The sequence below is a fragment of the Orcinus orca genome, chromosome 17, assembly GCF_937001465.1.
Source record: "Orcinus orca chromosome 17, mOrcOrc1.1, whole genome shotgun sequence".
In the NCBI taxonomy this organism is placed as follows: domain Eukaryota; kingdom Metazoa; phylum Chordata; class Mammalia; order Artiodactyla; family Delphinidae; genus Orcinus; species Orcinus orca.
The window spans coordinates 37,798,267-37,818,112 of record NC_064575.1 but is presented as its reverse complement, the minus strand read 5'-3'; positions in this window follow the sequence as shown (position 1 = coordinate 37,818,112).

The window sequence follows — 19,846 nt, the reverse complement described above, 5'->3', positions numbered from 1 at the left end:
CAGAATAAAAGGGAAAAAAAGTAGAAAGAAAGAAAAAACGAAAGAGGATAAATAAAATAAAATAAAGTAAGGTAAAATAATATAAAGTTATTAAAATAAAAAAATAATTGTTAAAAAAATACTTTTTTAAAGTAAAACAAAAAAAACAAAAAATGATGGATAGAAGCTTAGGACAAATGGTGAAAGCAAAGCTATACAGACAAAATCTCACACGGAAGCATACACATACACACTCACAAAAAGAGGAAAAGGGAAAAAATAATAAATCTTGCTCTCAAAGTCCACCTCCTCAGTTTGGGATGATTCTTTGTCTATTCAGGTATTCCACAGATGTTGGGTACATCAATTTGATTGTGGAGATTTAATCTGCTGCTCCTGAGGTTGCTGGGAGACATTTCCCTTTCTCTTCTTTGTTTGCACAGCTCCCGGGGTTCAGCTTTGGATTTGGCCCCACCTCTGCTTGTAGGTTGCCGGAGGGCGTCTGTTCTTCGCTCAGACAGGAAAGGGTTAGAGGAGCCGTGGATTCGGGGACTCTGGCTCACTCAGCCTGGGGGGAAGGAGGGGTACGGATTGCGGGGCGAGCCTGCGGCAGCAGAGGCCAGTGTGAAGTTGCACCAGCCTAAGGCGCGCCGTGCGTTCTCCTGGGAAGTTGTCCCTGGATCCCGGGACCCTGGCCGTTGCGGGCTGCACAGGCTCCCCAGAAGGGAGGTGTGGAGAGTGACCTGTGCTCGCACACAGGTTGATTGGTGGCGGCAGCAGCAGTCTTAGCGTCTTATGCTCGTCTCTGGGGTCCGCACTGTTAGCCGCAGCTCGCGCCCATCTCTGGAGCTCCTTTAAGCAGCACTCTTAATCCCTTCTCCTTGCGCACCAGGAAACAAAAAGGGAAGCAAAAGTCTCTTGCCTCTTCGACCGGTCCAGACATTTTCCCGGACTCCCTCCCGGCTAGCCGTGGTGCAGTAACCCCCTGCAGGTTGTGTTCACACTGCCAAACCAAGTCCTCTCCCTGTGCTCACACCGAAGGCCGATCCTCAGCTGCCAGCACCGCCTGCCCTGGCCGGTGAGCAGACAAGCCTCGGGCTGGTGCGTGCTGGTGAGGACCGATCCTCTGTGCGGAAATCTGTCCACTTTTCCCTCTGCACCCCTGTTGCTGTGCTCTCCTCCACGGCTCCGAAGCTTCCCCCCTCTGCCACCCGCAGTCTCTGCCCGCGAAGGGTCTTCCTAGTGTGTGGAAACCTTTCCTCCTTCACGGCTCCATCCTACTGCTGCAGGTCCCGCCCCTATTCTTTTGTCTCTGTTTATTCTTTTTTCTTTTGCCCTACCCAGGTACATGGGGAGTTTCTTGCCTTTTGGGAGGTCTGAGGTCTTCTGCCAGCGTTCCGTAGGTGTTGTATAGGAGCAGTTCCACATGTACATGTATTTCTGATATATCTGTGTGGAGGAAGGTGATCTCAGCATCTTACTCTTCCGCCATCTTCCCACACTGAGATTTTTAAATCGAACAAATGTTTTTTGATGTCAGAGTGTGTTTTGCTTTGCTGTGTCTTTTGTTTTTTAAAGTATGTAGCCATTTTTTCCTTTTTTTTTTTCGGAACGTGGGCCTCTCACTGTTGTGGCCTCTCCCGTTGCGGGGCACAAGTTCTGGACGCGCAGGCTCAGCGGCCATGGCTCACGGGCCCAGCCGCTTCGCGGAATGTGGGATCCTCCCGGACAGGGGCACGAACCGTGTCCCTTGCATCGGCAGCCGGACTCTCAACCACTGCGCCAACAGGGAAGTCCCATTTTTTCCTTTTCTGTTCAACCGCGGTTGTCTTTTTCACTTTTAAAAGTTGCCAAATGGCTTCCGGGAATATGGTGGAATGGTAAGACGGGGAGATCACCTTCCTCCCCACAGATACACCAGAAATACATCTACACGTGGAACAACTCCTACAGAACACCTACTGAACGCTGGCAGAAGACCTCAGACCTCCCAAAAGGCAAGAACCCCCCCCACACACACGTACCTGGGTAGGGCAAAAGAAAAAAGAATAAACAGAGACTAAAGGATAGGGACTGGACCTGCACCAGTGGGAGGGAGCTGTGAAGGAGGAAAGGTTTCCACACACTAGGAAGCCCCTTCGCGGGCAGAGACTGCGGGTGGCGGAGGGGGAAAGGTTTGGAGCCGCGGAGGAGAGCACAGCAACAGGGGTGCGGGGGTCAAAGTGGAGAGATTCCCGCACAGAAGATCGGTGACCACAGGCAATCACCAACCCGAGAGGTTTGTCTTCTCCCCCACCGGGGCGGGTGTGGCTGGGAGCTGAGGCTTGGGCTTTGGTCGGAGCGCAGGGAGAGGACTGGGTTTGGCTGCGTGAACACAGCCTGCAGGGATTTAATGCACCACGGCTGGCCTGGGGGGAGTCCGGGAAAAGATCTGGAGCTCCCGAAGAGGCAAGAGACTTTTTCTTCCCTCTTTGTTTCCTGCTGCGCGAGGAGAGGGGATTAAGAGTGCTGCTTAAAGGAGCTCCAGAGACGGTCGTGAGCCGCAGATGAAAGCGCGGACCCCAGAGACGGGCATGAGACGCTAAGGCTGCTGCTGCTGCCACCAAGAAACCTGTGTGTGAGCACAGGTCACTATCCACACCCCTCTTCTGGGGAGCCTGTGCAGCCCGCCACTGCCAGGTTCCCGGGATCCAGGGACAGCTTCCTGGGAGAACGCACGGTGTGCCTCAGGCTGGTGCAATGTCACCTCGGCCTGTGGCGCCGCAGGCTCACCCCGCCCTCGGTGCCCCTCCCTCCCCCCGGCCTGAGAGAGCCAGAGCCCCCGAATCAGCTCCTACTTTAACCCCGTCCTGTCTGAGTGAAGAACAGATGCCCTCCGTCGACCTACACGTAGAAGCGGGGCCAAATCCAAAGCTGAGCCCCTGGGAGCTGTGAGAACAAAGAAGAGAAAGGGAAATCTCTCCCAGCAGCCTCAGAAGCAGCGGATTAAAGCTCCACAATCAACTTGATGTACCCTGCATCTGTGGAATACATGAATAGACAACGAATCATCCCAAATTGAGGAGGTGGACTTTGAGAGCAAGATTTATTATTTTTTCTCCTTTACCTCTTTTTGTTAGTGTGTATGTGTATGCTTCTCTGTGAGATTTTGCCTGTATAGCTTTGCTTCCACCATTTGTCCTAGGGTTCTATAAGTCTTTTTTTTTTAAATTTTTTTCTTAATAATAACTTTTTATTTTAATAACTTTATTTTACTTTACTTTATCTTCATTCTTTGTTTCCTTCCTTCCCTCCTTTAGACAACCAATCATCCCAAATTCAGGAGGTGGACTTTGAGAGCATGACTTATGATTTTTTCCACTTTTCCTCTTTTTGTGAGTCTGTATGTGTATGCTTCCATGTGAGATTTTGTCTGTATAGCTTTGCTTCCACCATTTGTCCTAGGGTTCTATCCATCCGTTTTTTTCTCTCTTAATAATTGTTTTTTTATTTTAATAACTTTATTATATTTTATGTTATTTTATTTCATTTTACCTTATCTTCTTTCTTTCTTTTTTTCTTCCTTCCTTCCTTCCTCCCTCCCTCCCTCCCTCCCTCCTTTCTTTGTACTTCTACTAATTCTTTCTTTCTAATTTTTCTCCCTTTTCTTGTGCGCTGTGTGGATGAAAGGCTCTTGGAGCTGCAGCCAGGAGTCAGTGCTGTGCCTCTGAGTTGGGAGAGCCAACTTCAGGACACTGGTCCACAAGAGACCTCCCAGCTCCACATAATATCAAACGGCAAAAATCTCCCAGAGATCTCCATCTGAATACCAGCACCCAGCTTCACTCAACGACTACCAAGCTACAGTGCTGGACATTCTATGCCAAACAACTAGCAAGACAGGAACACAACCCCACCCATTAGCAGAGAGGCTGCCTCAAATAATAATGAGTCCACAGACATGCCAAAACACACCACCAGATGTGGACCTGCCCACCAGAAAGACAAGATCCAGCCTCATCCACCAGAACACAGGCACTAGTCCCCTCCACTAGGAAACCTACACAACCCACTGAAACTACTTTAGCCACTGGGAACAGACACCAAAAACAACGGGAACTAAGAACGTGCAGCCTGCAAAAAGGAGACCCCAAACACAATAAGATAAGCAAAATGAGAAGACAGAAAAACACACAGTAGAGGAAGGAGCAAGATAAAAACACAACAGACCTAACAAATGAAGAGGAAGTAGGCAGTCTACCTGAAAATGTATTCAGAATAATGACAGTAAAGATGATCCAAAACCTTGGAAATAGAATAGACAAAATGCAAGAAATATTTAACAAGGACCTAGAGGAACTAAACATGAAACAAACAAAAATGAACAACACAATAAATGAAATGAAAAACACTCTAGATGGGATCAATAGCAGAATAACTGAGGTAGAAGAAAGGATAAGTGACCTGGAAGATAAAATAGTGGAAATAACTACTGCAGAGCAGAATAAAGAAAAAAGAATGAAAAGAACTGAGGACAGTCTCAGACACCCCTGGGACAACATTAAACGCACCAACATTCGAATTATAGGGGTTCCAGAAGAAGAAGAGAAAAAGAATGGGACTGAGAAAATATTTGAAGAGATTATAGTTGAAAACTTCCCTAATATGGGAAAGGAAATAGTTAATCAAGTCCAGGAAGCACAGAGAGTCCCATACAGGATAAATACAAGGAGAAATACGCCAAGACACATATGAATCAAACTGTCAAAAATTAAATACAAAGAAAGCATATTAAAAGCAGCAAGGGAAAAACAACAAATAACACATAAGGGAATCCACATAAGGTTAACAGCTTATCTCTCAGCAGAAACCCTACAAGCCAGAAGGGAGTGGCAGGACATACTGAAAGTGATGAAGGAGAAAAACCTGCAGCCAAGACTACTCTACCCAGCAAGGATCTCATTCAGATTTGATGGAGAAATTAAAACCTTTACAGACAAGCAAAAGCTGAGAGAGTTCAGCACCACCAAACCAGCTTTACAACAAATGCTAAAGGATCTTCTCTAGGCAAGAAACACAAGAGAAGGAAAAGACCTATAATAACGAACCCAAAACAATTTAGAAAATGGGAATAGGAACATACATATCGCTAATTACCTTAAATGTAAATGGACTAAATGCTCCCACCAAAAGACACAGATTAGCTGAATGGATACAAAAACAAGACCCTTATATATGCTGTCTACAAGAGACCCACTTCAGACCTAGAGACACATACAGACTGAAAGTAAGGGGATGGAAAAAGATATTCCATGCAAATGGAAACCAAAAGAAAGCTGGAGTAGCAATTCTCATATCAGACAAAATAGACTTTAAAATAAAGACTATTGGGGCTTCCCTGGTGGCGCAGTGGTTGAGAGTCCGCCTGCCGATGCAGGGGACGCGGGTTCGTGCCCCGGTCCGGGAAGATCCCACATGCCGCAGAGCAGCTGGGCCTGTGAGCCATGGCCGCTGAGCCTGCACGTCCGGAGCCTGTGCTCCACAACGGGAGAGGCCACAATAGTGAGAGGCCCGCGTACCGCAAAAAATAAATAAATAAATAAAGACTATTAGAAGAGACAAAGAAGGACACTACATAATGATCAAGGGATCAATCCAAGAAGAAGATATAACAATTGTAAATATTTATGCATCCAACATAGGAGCACCTCAATACATAAGGCAAATACTAACAGCCATAAAAGGGGAAATCGACAGTAACACATTCAGAGTAGGGGACTTTAACACCCCACTTTCACCAATGGACAGATCATCCAAAATGAAAATAAATAAGGAAACACAAGCTTTAAATGATACATTAAACAAGATGGACTTAATTGATATTTATAGGACATTCCATCCAAAAACAACAGAATACACATTTTTCTCAAGTGCTCATGGAACATTCTCCAGGATAGATCATATCTTGGGTCACAAATCAAGCCTAGGTAAATTTAAGGAAATTGAAATTGTATCAAGTATCTTTTCCGAACACAACGCCATGAGACTAGATATCAATTACAGGAAATATCTGTAAAAGACACAAACGCATGGAGGCTAAATAATACACGACTTAATTACGAAGTGATCACTGAAGAAATCAAAGAGGAAATCAAAAAATACCTAGAAAAAAGTGCCAATGCAGACACAATGTCCCAAAACCTATGGGATGCAGCAAAAGCACTTCTAAGAGGGAAGTTTATAGCAATACAAGCCCACCTTAAGAAACAGGAAACCTCTCGAATAAACAACCTAACCTTGCACCTAAAGCAATTAGAGAAAGAAGAACAAAAAACTAACAAAGTTAGCAGAAGGAAAGAAATAATAAAAATCAGATCAGAAATAAATGAAAAATAAATGAAGGAAACAATAGCAAAGATCAATAAAACTAAAAGCGGGTTCTTTGAGAAGGTAAACAAAATTGATAAACCATTAACCAGACTCATCAAGAAAGAAAGGGAGAAGACTCAAATCAATACAATTAGAAATGAAAAAGGAAAAGTAATAACTGACACTGCAGAAATAAAAAAGATCATGAGAGATTACTACAAGCAAGTGTATGCCAATAAAATGGACAATCTGGAAGAAATGGACAAAGTCTTAGGAATGCACAACCTGCCAAGACTGAATCAGGAAGAAATAGAAAATATAAACAGACCAATCACAAGCACTGATATTGAAACTGTGATTAAAAATCTTCCAACAAACCAAAGCCCAGGACCAGATGGCTTCCCAGGTGGCGCAGTGGTTGAGAGTCCACCTGCCGATGCACGGGACACAGGTTCGTGCCCTGGTCTGGGAGGATCCCACATGGCGCGGAGCGGCTGGGCCCATGAGCCATGGCCGCTGAGCCTGCGTGTCCGGAGCCTGTTCTCTGCAACGGGAGAGGCCACAACAGTGAGAGGCCTGCGTACCACACACACACACACAAAAAAAAAATCTTCCAACAAACAAAAGCCCAGGACCACACGGCTTCACAGGCAAATTCTATCAAACATTTAGGGAAGAGCTAACACCTATCCTTCTCAAACTCTTCCAAAATATAGCAGCGGGAGCAACACTCCCAAATTCATTCTACGAGGCCACCATCACCTTGATTCCAATACCAGACAAGGATGTCACAAAGAAAGAAAACTACAGGCCAATATCACTGATGATCATAGATGCAAAAATCCTCAACAACATACTAGCAAACACAATCCGACAGCACATTCAAAGGATCATACACCATGATCAAGTGGGGTTTATTCCAGGAATGCAAGTATTCTTCAATATACACAAATCTATCAATGTGATAAACCATAATAACAAATTGAAGGAGAAAAACCATATGATCATTTCAATACATGCAGAGAAAGCTTTTGACAAAATTCAACACCCATTTATGATAAAAACCCTGCAGAAAGTAGGCATAGAGGGAACTTTCCTCAACATAATAAAGGCCATATATGACAAACCCACAGCCAACATCATCCTCAATGGTGAAAAACTGAAACCATTTCCACTAAGATCAGAAACAAGACAAGGTTGCGCACTGTCACCACTCTTATTCAATATAGTTTTGGAAGTTTTAGCCACAGCAATCAGAGAAGAAAAGGAAATAAAAGGAATCCAAATCGGAAAAGAAGAAGTAAAGCTGTCACTGTTTGCAGATGACATGATACTATACATAGAGAATCCTAAAGATGCTACCAGAAAACTACTAGAACTAATCAATGAATTTGGTAAAGTTGCAGGATACAAAATTAATGCACAGAAATCTCTGGCATTCCTATACACTAATGATGAAACATCTGAAAGTGAAATCAAGAAAACACTCCCATTGACCATTGCAACAAAAAGAATAAAATATCTAGGAATAATCCTACCTAAGGAGACAAAAGACCTGTATGGAGAAAATTATAAGACACTGATGAAAGAAATTAAAGACGATACAAATAGATGGAGAGATATACCATGTTCTTGGATTGGAAGAATCAACATTGTGAAAATGACTCTACTACCCAAAGCAATCTACAGATTCAATGCAATCCCTATCAAACTACCACTGGCATTTTTCACAGAACTAGAACCAAAAATTTCACAATTTGTATGGAAACACAAAAGACCCCGAATACCCAAAGCAATCTTGAGAACGAAAAACGAAGCTAGAGGAATCAGGTTCCCTGACTTCAGACTATACTACAAAGCTACAGTAATCAAGACAGTATAGTGCTGGCACAAAAACAGAAAGAGAGATCAATGGAACAGGATAGAAAGCCCAGAGATAAACCCACACACATATGGTCACCTTATCTTTGATAAAGGAGGCAGGAATGTACAGTGGAGAAAGGACAGCCTCTTCAATAAATTGTGCTGCGAAAACTGGACAGGTACATGTCAAAGTATGAGATTAGATCACTCCCTAACAGCATACACAAAAATATGCTCAAAATGGATTAAAGATGTAAATGTAAGGCCAGAAACTATCAAACTCTTAGAGGAAAACATAGGCAGAACACTCTATGACATAAATCACAGCAAGATCCTTTCTGACCCACCTCCTAGAGAAATGGAAATAAAATAAAATTACATTTTAAGATGAAAATTTTTACTAGAGACAAAGACATTTTAAAATGATAAAGTGATTATTCCATCTAGAATGCATAATAATTATAAACTTATAAGCACCTAACAACAGGACTTCAAAATACAATGAAGCAAAATCGACACAACAGAAAAGAGAAACAGACAGTTCTACAATAATAGTTGGATACTTTAATACCCTTCTTTCAATAGCAGAACAGACAGAAAATCAACAAGAAAATAAAAACCTTGAACAGCATTATCAATCAAGTAGACCTAACAGCCATCTATAAAATATTCCACCCAACAGCATCAGAATATACATTCTTTTCAAATGCACATGGATATACTATATGCTAGGCCATAAAACAAATTTCAGTACATTTTAAAGGACATAAACAATACAAAGAGTGCTCTCAGATGAAAACAGAATGCAATAAGAAATCGTTAACAGAAAGAAATTTGTTGAAAATCACAAATGGAAATTAAAGAATATATTCCTAAATAATTCATGGGTCAAGTAAGAACTCATAAGGGGAATTAGAAATAATTTGAGATGAATTAAAGTGAAAGTATAACATATTAATACTTGATTGGTCCCACATACTCTTCTGAAAAGCAGAGGGGTTAGACAAAGAGATCTAAATTAATTAAAAAATCATTTATTATTCTGGGAATAAAAAGAACTGGGCTTAGTCTCAGTTTTGCCTTTATCTTTGTGTCTGTTGATTATCTTGGAATAGTCATTACATAGTCAAAATACAGTTGCCAGCTCAGGAATCAAATACTGTCATCTCTAGGGCTACCATGACAAGATACCACAAACTTGTTAGCTTAAAAGAACAGAAATTTATTTTATCACAGCTCTAGAGGCCAGAAGTTCAAACCCAAAGTGTTGAGAGGGCCATGTTCTTTCTGACGCCTCAAGGGGAGGATCCTTCTTTGTCTTAACCAGATTCTGGTGGTGGCCATCAATCACTGGTGTTGGCAGTTTTTTGATTTGCAGCTGCATCACTCTGGTCTCTTTCACTGTTGTCACATGGAATTGTCTCTGTGTGTTTCTGTCTCTGGAAACAATTTGAATAGAAATTTCTATTTTAAAAAAACAAACTGTTGATTATTATGCTCTATTTAGATACTTCCTCTAACCCACACCCACCTCCATTTCCCCATATGTATTTGAGAAGGAAAGAGGAACTCCTCTGAGCTATCATATTGGAAAGAATCAATAATACAATGTTTTACTAGAGATGCCTCTTATCTAAAATATTTGAATTAAATATAAAATCTGGGGAAATTATCGCCCAGTTTCCCTCTTCTAGAGGCATGTTCTAAATGATAGGCAGCAGAATATTTTATACCCATGAGGTTTGCTGACATTATTGATTTGGTCCAGGATCTGTATTTTCTCTCTAAAGAAAACAGTATTCTCTCTTTACTTTCTTTAATATATAATGTTGGTGTCTTAAATTTATTGTCAGAGAAGATGCTTATAGTTCAAATGATTTGGTTGTATTTCACCAGTATTATTACAAGATAGTCAAACAATGGCTGGGCTCCAGGATAGACCTCGGTCCCTTTGTTCCACTGGGATACTGATCTGAAAGCCACTGTTTTCTTATATTCCAAAGACCAAATAAATAAAAAAATAAATAAACAAACAAAAAAAACACAAGTAAATGAAACTATTTTAAAACCAACTCTCTTTTCTTCCTCATCCATGTTAATTCTCTTCTACCTAAAATTACTTCCTGGAAGTGATTTTTATGTTTCTTAGAGCTTCTTTATGTATATATCCACACTAATGCATATAAAACTGTGCCTTGTAGATACTTATACTTTTTCCATTTGAATATTTTCTCATGTCATATAGAGTTTATCCATTGTCCTAGATATGCATTTTTCCTGTGTATTTGAACATCATAGGAAGATAAATTCTACTCTTGAAAATGTTAACTGGTCACTGAGACACAGAAAGCTATTATTCTTACCAGTTTTCAATAGTGAGTAGATTCTGTAGGGGTGGAATTTTAAGATGTAAGTATACTGTTTTTCTACACTCAAATTCCGTTCCCCTTATCATAGAAATTGACCAGTGAAGTGTGCTGCTGACTTTTCAGAATCCATGTACATATAATCCATTAGGGTATTAGATATAACGTTGGTCAGAAAAGCATACTGTGAAATGTTGCTTTTATTTAAACTCCCACTATTTTCACTACATGGTTTCAAGATTTTACTTCATTTTTGTCCTCTGGTGGTGGGCTCTGTGAACTGCATATTTATGGGTCTGGAGCACATATCTTCAGGGAGGTATACAACTCCTCAGGTACCAGCTAAAGAGTAGATGATAAGAAGCATTCAGATTTATTAAAACTCATTAAGAATATCAGTAGCCTGACTGTTGTTTCTAAAAATATAAAATATTTATCCTTCTGTTGTCAAACAACCATATTTCATGAAAAGAAGTATAAATCCTTTTTTGCTTGCAATAGAAGAACAATAATTGAAGATATTCTTCATTTGGACCAAATACCTTCTCTGAAAATATAAGTTAAAATAGGAGTTGAAATTTCCAAAATATTCTTTAGGAAATAAAACTCCACATATAATTTCAAATTATAATTTAATTTTACCTTAAATTTAAATATCTATATTGAATTTAATTTAAGGAAGGAAGAAAGAAAGAAGAAGGAAAGAAAGAAAGAAAGGACGGAGGGAGGGAGGGACGGTGGGAGGAAGGAAGGAAGGGAGGAGGGAAGGAAGGAAAAAGGAAGGAAAGAAATAAGATAAAGTAAAATAAAGTTATTAAATTAAAAAATACTTATTAAGAAAAAAATTAAGAAAAAAAGCGAACGGATAGAACCTTTGGATAAATGGTGGAAGCAAAGCTATACAGACAAAATCTCATACAGAAGCATACACTTACAAACTCACAAAAAGAGGAATAGGGGAAAAAATCATAAATCTTGCTCTCAAAGTCCACCTCCTCAATTTGGGATGATTCTTTGTCTAAATGAGGGAAGGAAAGAAGGAAGGAAGGAAGGAAGGAAAGAAAGAAAGAAGATAAAGTAATATAAAATAAAGTTATTAAAATAAAAATAATTATTAAGAAAAAAATTTTAAAAACAGACGGATAGAACCCTAGGACAAATGGTGGAAGCAAAGCTATACAGGCAAAATCTCACAGAGAAGCATACACATACACGCTCAGAAAAAGAGGTAAAGGGGAAAAAATGATAAATCTTGCTCTTGAAGTCCTCCTCAATTTGGGATGATTCGTTGTCTATTCATGTATTCCACAGATGCAGGGTACATCAAGTTGATTGTGGAGCTTTAATCCACTGCTTCTCAGGCTGCTGGGAGAGATTTCCCTTTCTCTTCTTTGTTTTCACAGCTCCCAGGGGCTCAGCTTTGGATTTGGCCCCGCCTCTGCGTGTAGGTCGCTGGAGGGCGTCTGTTTTTCACTCAGACAAGACGGGGTTAAAGAAGCCCCTGATTCGGGGGCTCTGGCTCACTCAGGCCGGGGGGAGGGAGGGGCACGGAGTGCGGGGCGAGCCTGCGGCGCCAGAGGCCGGCGTGACTTTGCACCAGACTGAGGCTCACCATGCGTTCTCCCGGGGAAGTTGTCCCTGGATCCCGGGAACCTGGCTGTGGCGGGCTGCACAGACTCCCCGGAGGCGGGGTGTGGATAGTGACCTGTGCTCGCACACAGGCTTCTTGGTGGCGGCAGCAGCAGCCTTAGCGTCTCATGCCCGTCTCTGGAGTCCGCGCTTTTAGCCACGACTCGCGCCCGTCTCTGGAGCTCCTTTAAGCAGCGCTCTTAATCCCCTCTCCTCGCGCAGCAGGAAACAAAGAGGGAAGAAAAAGTGTCTTGCCTCTTCGGGAGCTCCAGATCTTTTCCCGGACTCCCCACCCCCCCACCTCGGCTAGCCGTGGTGCACTAACCCCTTCAGGCTATGTTCACGCCACCAACCCCAGTCCTCTCCCTGCGCTCCGACTAAAGCCCGATCCTCAGCTTGCAGCCCCGCCCACCCCCGCGGCTGAGCAGACAAACCTCTTGGGCTGGTGAGTGCCAGTTGGCACCTATCCTCACGGGCTTAGTTGCTCCACGGCATGTGGGATCTTCCCGGACCAGGGCTCGAACCCGTGTTCCCTGCACTGGCAGGAAGATTCTTAACCACTGCACCACCAGGGAAGTCCCTAAAGCAATTATTTTTTTAACTCTATGGCTTTAAATAATCCTTGGCTCTGAAATTCCCTGTACCCCTCAACTACGTAACCACAGGCCGCTCTGCCCTAAATCCTTTTCTTACACTTTGTAGCTTTTTAAGCAACGCCCCTCTTTAGGAAGACATAATCCCTTCTCTGTAGAAAACATGAAAGACCTGAACAAATCAAGATTTCTCCATGGAGAATTCAGCTAGTCCTGTGCTTAGCTCCGAACACGGAAATCCATGTCTTACACCAAGCACGCCATTACCCGGACTAATGCCTGCTTGAATAACAAGCAAATTATTGTGCTTTTAATTGTACCTTGCTGGGTCACAAAGCACGTGTGAGAGAGGAATGTGCCCAGCTTCTCCAGGAGAAACAGGTCAGGCCTCTAATCCTCCTTTTCTGTCACCTTCCCCTCCCGCTTTCCAATCCTTTCTCTTCTCAGCAGAGCAGAGGGAAGAAAAAGAGACAGCTAAATTATGTTTAAAATGGAAGAGTCTAAAAGAAGAAAAACGGCGGTCAGTACTGACTTGGGAGAGGATGCATTATCTATCCACAGCCTCTGCAGTGTGGGCCATTTGAGCACAATCAGTGTTCCAACCGGCTTGCTGGAGGGCGATATCTGCGAGCCTAAACCAGGCTTTCTCAGCCTCAGCACGACTGCTGGGTGGGGTTGGATGCTTCTTTGCTGTGGGCCTGTCCTGTGATGGAAGGACATTTAGCCTCGCGTAAGCTGTGACCATCCAAAGTGTCCCAACACACTTTCAAATGTCTCCTGGGTGCAAAATTGCCCCTGGTTGAGAACCACGGCCCCAAGCCCTTCCATATTGGGATGTACTTGCTCTCTCTCCCATTCTCTCCCCCCACATACACAAAACCCAAGAAAATCATGGTTCCTGTGTTAAAACTGGGGAGATCAACGTGCTCTTCATGTAGGTAGAATGAGCGGATAGGAAAAAGACACTGACTTGTGTGTAGTCAGGGGACAGAGTGGGAACCCGCTCAACGCCAAGACTGAAAAGAGTCTTAGGATGTGGGTGTGTTTCTGGCTCCCTCTGGGAAGTGGCAATGCCCCTGGTTGAACAAGCCAACTTTCGAACGCCTCTACCCTGTGCACTTTGGAATCGGGCTTGCTGTGGGCGAGATGAGGAGTGATGGCGAGGCTGCAGAGATGAAGGCGTCTGTGAAGGTGCTGACTGTCTCCTCCCACACTACTTGGGACAGGGGAGAACTACCCAGCTTCGGAGAGATACCCATTGCTCAGACAATGACGATCCTGTCTTGGACCTAAACATCGGGATGAAAGAGGGCTACTGACAAGACAGACGTTGTGCAAGCATGGGGTTGCACTTTCATTACAGACATTGAGGCAAACATTTCACTCCTGGTGATATAAGACCTCCCCTATTTTTGAGAACTTACAAGAAGCATTATTTCTTGTTGTTACCTGCCAGAAGGAAAGGCGGGAGAACGAGCACACTGCAGTGAGCCCCCATATCCACTAGATGGCGGTGTACATCTTCCTCAGAAGCCAGGCGGGCAGCGCTCTGGGCAGCTCGTTGGCCTAAGCAAGACAAGGGCCACTTTTCTTTCCGGAGACAAGGCGTCTCTTCTCATTGTCGGCACAAACAGCCCCAAACAATTGCACTGACCACACAGCTCTAAGCCACGTTCCAGGGCACTGCCGTCTGTTCAGGAGTGAATGCTGGGAAAATGAACCACGCTGCTAATTTGCTTGATTGGGGGGAAAATAAGATCTCAAGTGACAGTGGGTGTGATTTATTTTTCCAACAAGAATAGGGGCAAAGCCATTTCATCCACCCCCCCCACAACTGCTACCATAAATGAAAGCAATCACCTTATTAGTCCTGAATTACTAACTGGCAGGGTAAAGATCTGCTGGAAGTCAAGCTGAAGTGGGGAGTCTGGAGAAAGGGATGTGATTTCTGCAGGGGAGGAGGGGAGGGGTAGGGCGCGGTGGGAGGGGCGGGAGGGGAGGGGAAGGCCTGAAGCCCATTGTGAGGTCCTGCGCCCCTGTGGTCTGGGGGCCGTGCTGGCCCTGACCCTGGGAGAAAAAGAGGCTCAGTGATGTCTTCAGGCCGTTCATTTTGTGCAGGAGAATGACTTTATAAAGTGAAGGAAAAAGAACCTGTTGGAGAAAACCTATCCGAGAGTTTCTCTGAAAATGCTACAGATTGAGATGAACTGGCTTGGAAAGGAGAGCACAGCCCTGTGGCGCCTGGCCACCCCGCTGCTGGTGGACCCCCCAGGAAGGTTCTGTCACGGAAACGACAGGCAGATCTGAAACCAAGTTGGGCTTTACGTCATTAAGAAATCCCCCAAAGGAATGGAATAAAGGCCTCCTTTCACACTTTGGGTTTTGCATGTGTCCTGAGGAAGCGCCTCTTCCCCAGCTGAGACAGCGCGCTGTCGCCGAGACCCAGTGAGCGTCCCTCGTCCTGCGGGGAAAGCAAAACAGCAGCGGGGTGGGTGCGCGCCCAGAGCTGCCCCTCTCGCCATTGATTTGTTCAGGGGTGACTTCTTGCGTTCTAGTTAGATGTGACTTTAATCGAAGTGCTTTCCTAAGGCGATTTATCACAACTGTGAACCGTCAGTCTGCACAGCTGCTGCTCTTTTAGGGAAACGCACAGGCTCGGGAGGCGGAGGGGCCGGCGCGGGCTCCCCTCTTTCCCACGGACAGGCCCGCGTGCCCCTCCCCACCAGAAATATGTGCGCCGCGTCCTCAGAGGCCGCCGCTTCTGTGCTCTGGCTCCTCTGCTGTTTCTGGCTGCTGAACAGCCATCTCCTCTCTCCTGGGAGGGGCAGCTGGTTTCCTTTTGGGGCGCTCCCCTTCTCCCCGTCTCAGCTCCTGCAGCGGAGATGAGGCTGCCCCTCTCTCCCTGCACGCTGTGGGCTGGGTGTGCAACCCGGCTCGGGCCACAGTCCCCCCCCCACCCCACCCCCGTCCCCACCGACCCCGCTTGGCGCCCACCAGAGCCGGCAAAGCCCACACGGGACGCCCAGTTAAAGCTGAACCGCAGATGAAAACCACGACTTTTTAGGGTGTCTTCAACATTGCATGCAACATACTTCTACTTAAAAAATTACTGTTTATCTGAAGTTCAGCTTTAACGAGGCGGGCATCCTGTATTTTGTCTGGCAGCCTTCTTGGTTGTAAAGAAAATGTTTGTCCAGAGCAGGTCAAATTGGAATCAGCCTAGGACTTTTAACTGGAGCTTTGGGGAACAAATACTTAAAAGGTATCTGTTGGGACTGCTAGGCTGGTAGGATTCATGCTTGCAACTGCTGGGAGCCAGCTTTGCTATCATGTGGGGAGAGCTGCTTGAACTACAAGCCAACACCACAGAGAGCAGACCTGTTTCATTTGAACACGTGGATCCAGCTGTTCTTGAAGCTGGCCCGGTGGGTGGTAGAGGTCAGGGTGCTGATGGCCAGGAGGGATAATAATTTCCTACCCCTCAAATCTGGGAAGTGAAAACAGCAGGGCTGAATGTGCCTACGGCGCATGGCTTCTGTTCAACTGGAAGAGTGGTGAATGGCTATTGGGTGACCAAAACAGTCGGTCTACTATATTCTTACTTTGTTTGCTAATTGTTTTGCTGCGTGTAAACTCTTTGTTGCATTAGCTCTTGTTCATGACATCATGTCTGGAGACAGGGTCTGATAGACTTACATGTGGAATTGGAGACTTAAATTTCAAATCTGCCTCTGCCTGGTTGAGTGGCTTTAGGGTTCTCATAACCTCTACAAAGTTGAGTTTCTGGGTCTGAAACCTAAGGACAGAGGTGATCGTAATCCATTTGGGCTGCTATAACAAAATACCAGAGCCTGGGTAGCTTATGAACAACAGAAATTTATTTCTCATAGTTCTGGAGGTTGGAAGTCTAAGATCAGGGTGCGAGCAGATTCACAGTCCGGTGAGTATCCTCTTCCTGGGTCACAGTTGGCGTGTTTTCTCTGTAACGTCCCATGGCAGAAAGGTCGAGGGACCTCTGCGGGGTCTCTTTTATGAGGGCACTAATTTTGTTCATGAGGGCTCTACCCTCATGACCTTATGACCTCCCAAATGCCACACCTCCTGATACCATCACTTTGGGGGTTAGGATTTCAACATATGAATTTTGGGGGAGGCAAATGTTAAATCTATAGCAGAGGTACTTTCCCCATAGGATGGGGGAGAGGGAAACTATGTAAGCACCTGTCATAGGGCCTGGTGTGGAGCAGGTGCCCCATACAGATGTTATTACAAAATATTGAGTATAGTTCCCTGTGCCATAGAGGAGATCCTTCTATCTATTCTATGCCTTCTTTGAATGACCATAGCACTTGTTGTCTGTATCATTTTTATGTCTGTTGTTGCTTTGTGACTGAAAATGAAAAATTTCTATTTGTCCATGTCCTGGCCCTTACATAAAAATGTGTTCATTTATCTATTTCATATTTATTGACTACATCTTAGACACCGTGTTAACTGCTGGTTCTAGATGTTAGTAAAATATAAACCTTCCTGCTCAAAGGGTCACAGTATTTGTGGGAAAGCAAAAAATGAACAACCTATGTCTCTAAGAGCTTTGTACTTCCCAAAGAGAACACACCTCGTAGGTACAATAAATCCATGTATCATATGTAAATGTATAAATAGTTAATGGGATTATTTATACACCTGAGATAACTGCTTTTCGATTCTGAGGAAATGATGATTATATTTCACCAGGAGCTCAATACCACTCTGAGAATGAGGGCTTAACCCCCGACTTGACTCACTGCATCACTTTCCTATATAAAAATACACAAGTCTGTACATACGCTCTAGAAAAAGGCTTATCTGGCATGAATTTCAGATAGCAAGAAGAAAACTGCAAGAGGTTCAGAGAAGCATCCAGAAGCTCAGATGACTGTCTGGCACTAATACAACTTGCTTTACAGGAAAATAGAGCTGTAAATCTCACAAAATTCGATGATCTTTTAAGAATTTCAAAACCTCCTGCTATTAATTGGAAATCCTAGAAGAATAGCTTCTTTTAAAATGTACCGATAATATGCTTTACAGCTTAATATTCAGAAGCCTATGTTTTGGCTAAGTGAGCTTCAGGAAGGAGGGAAATTTGTGGTTTACCTCCACTTACTTTGGAACCGCTGGTTCCAAACATCTACTTCTATGCACAGTCATCTTATCATCTGTAAAATGGAGGCAACTCTAAGACAACAGAGTTACAGAGATGTTGCACAGCTCCATGTGTCATTGTCTTCATTTGTTTCAGAATACCAATAACATCTAAGCGACTACTGAAAGAGGGCTATATTATTTGGGGTCATCTAGTGCAGCTCTGTCAAAGTAAAGTAAAGGGACCTAGAATGACTATAATTTTCCCAAGAGGACACAATTATTTTATGGTAAATCTGGGACAAGAACCCTGATCTCTTGGATCCCATTCCATTGTTCTTTCATTGCGTTCTGAACAACCCAGAGAAATAAAGAGAAATAAAACTCCTGTGTGCTGTGTCACTGGTACAGGACATGGCAAGATTGGAATTGGAGCACTACATATTAAGAGGTATCTGAGAAATTCTTCAAACTAATTGAGATATATACCAGGTACATAGAAAACAGTATGTTTTATGAAGATGATTCTGTGCAATGAACAGAACTGGTAACACACACTGGAAGGTGAATTCTCATTTTCTGGCACCTTGGAAACGCCACCTCAACATACACGTTAAAATAAACATTTGAACTGGGTCATATTTAATTCTGCATGCTCTTGTAAGTCAGCAAAATATTCCATATATCATTTAAGTTGTCACTCACTTTTTAACTTGACTTTCAATTTCTAAAAGTCTTTCCAAACATAAAACAGAGGTGGGAAAATGGTATATGGGAAGCTGCAGAGATGAAATAAGCTTATTTCATTAGGCATAAAGATGACTATCCAAACAACTTCATGGCTGAAAGTGTCCAAATCTACTGTCTTCGTTTTGTAGTCAAGGCTTCCGGAAAAATATGCTAATGGATTCCTTATTACCCAAATGCCCCATATCAGTTTCAGTAGGTATCATTATATATTATGGAGATTTTTCTCAGTGACAGTGAAAGACATCCTGGCTGAACATCCCCCTGCCCATGGCACAGAGATGATGGTCTCAAGCTATCTTGAAGGCATTGGAGCCCACACTATCCGTTACTAATATTAATGGAGGATAAAACTTCATATTCTGTTTGCTCTATATTTGTTCAATCACTTCTTCCCTTCATTAAACTGGATGGCCCATAATTGAGTCTGTAGTGTCTATCATTGGAAACTGAACAAAGTTTTGTTGGTTTTATTAATGTCATACGTTTCTAGGGAGGGTCTATTCAATAACTAAGTCTAGTTTCACAGTTACAAATAAATTATGATGTAACTTTGAATAAATTAAGCTCATCATAAAGGAAGGATACTGAGAGTTGCTACTACCCCTTCCTTGAGGGACTCTCGTAAAGCGCTGAGTAAAGTAACAGAGGTGTATATGTATGCATATATTTTCAATGATATTTATACAGACTTAAAAAGAACTCTACAGGGCTTCCCTGGTGGCGCAGTGGTTGAGAGTCCGCCTGCCGATGCAGGGGACACGGGTTCGTGCCCCGGTCCGGGAAGATCCCACATGCCGCGGAGCGGCTGGGCCCGTGTGCCATGGCCGCTGGGCCTGCGCGTCCGGAGCCTGTGCTCCGCAACAGGGGAGGCCACAACAGTGAGAGGCCCGCGTACCACAAAAAAAAAAAAAAAAAAAAAAAAAAAGAACTCTACAGAATGCATTATAAAAACCTTAATGCTGTGTGTCCCTAGTTCCCAGCTCTCTCATTAGAACTACTTAAATGAACACAATCTTATCTTTTAGGATAGCTATCAGAGTACTCCAAATACTACTTCTTGCAGTACCCTGTCCCAACCATTTGCCATCCTCTTCCCATTAGTCCTCAAGTCAGAAGCCCCGAAGATCTGTTCATTAATTTATGAACACATTTCTTCATCCAGCCAAGAAAATTGATTGATCCCTTACCAAA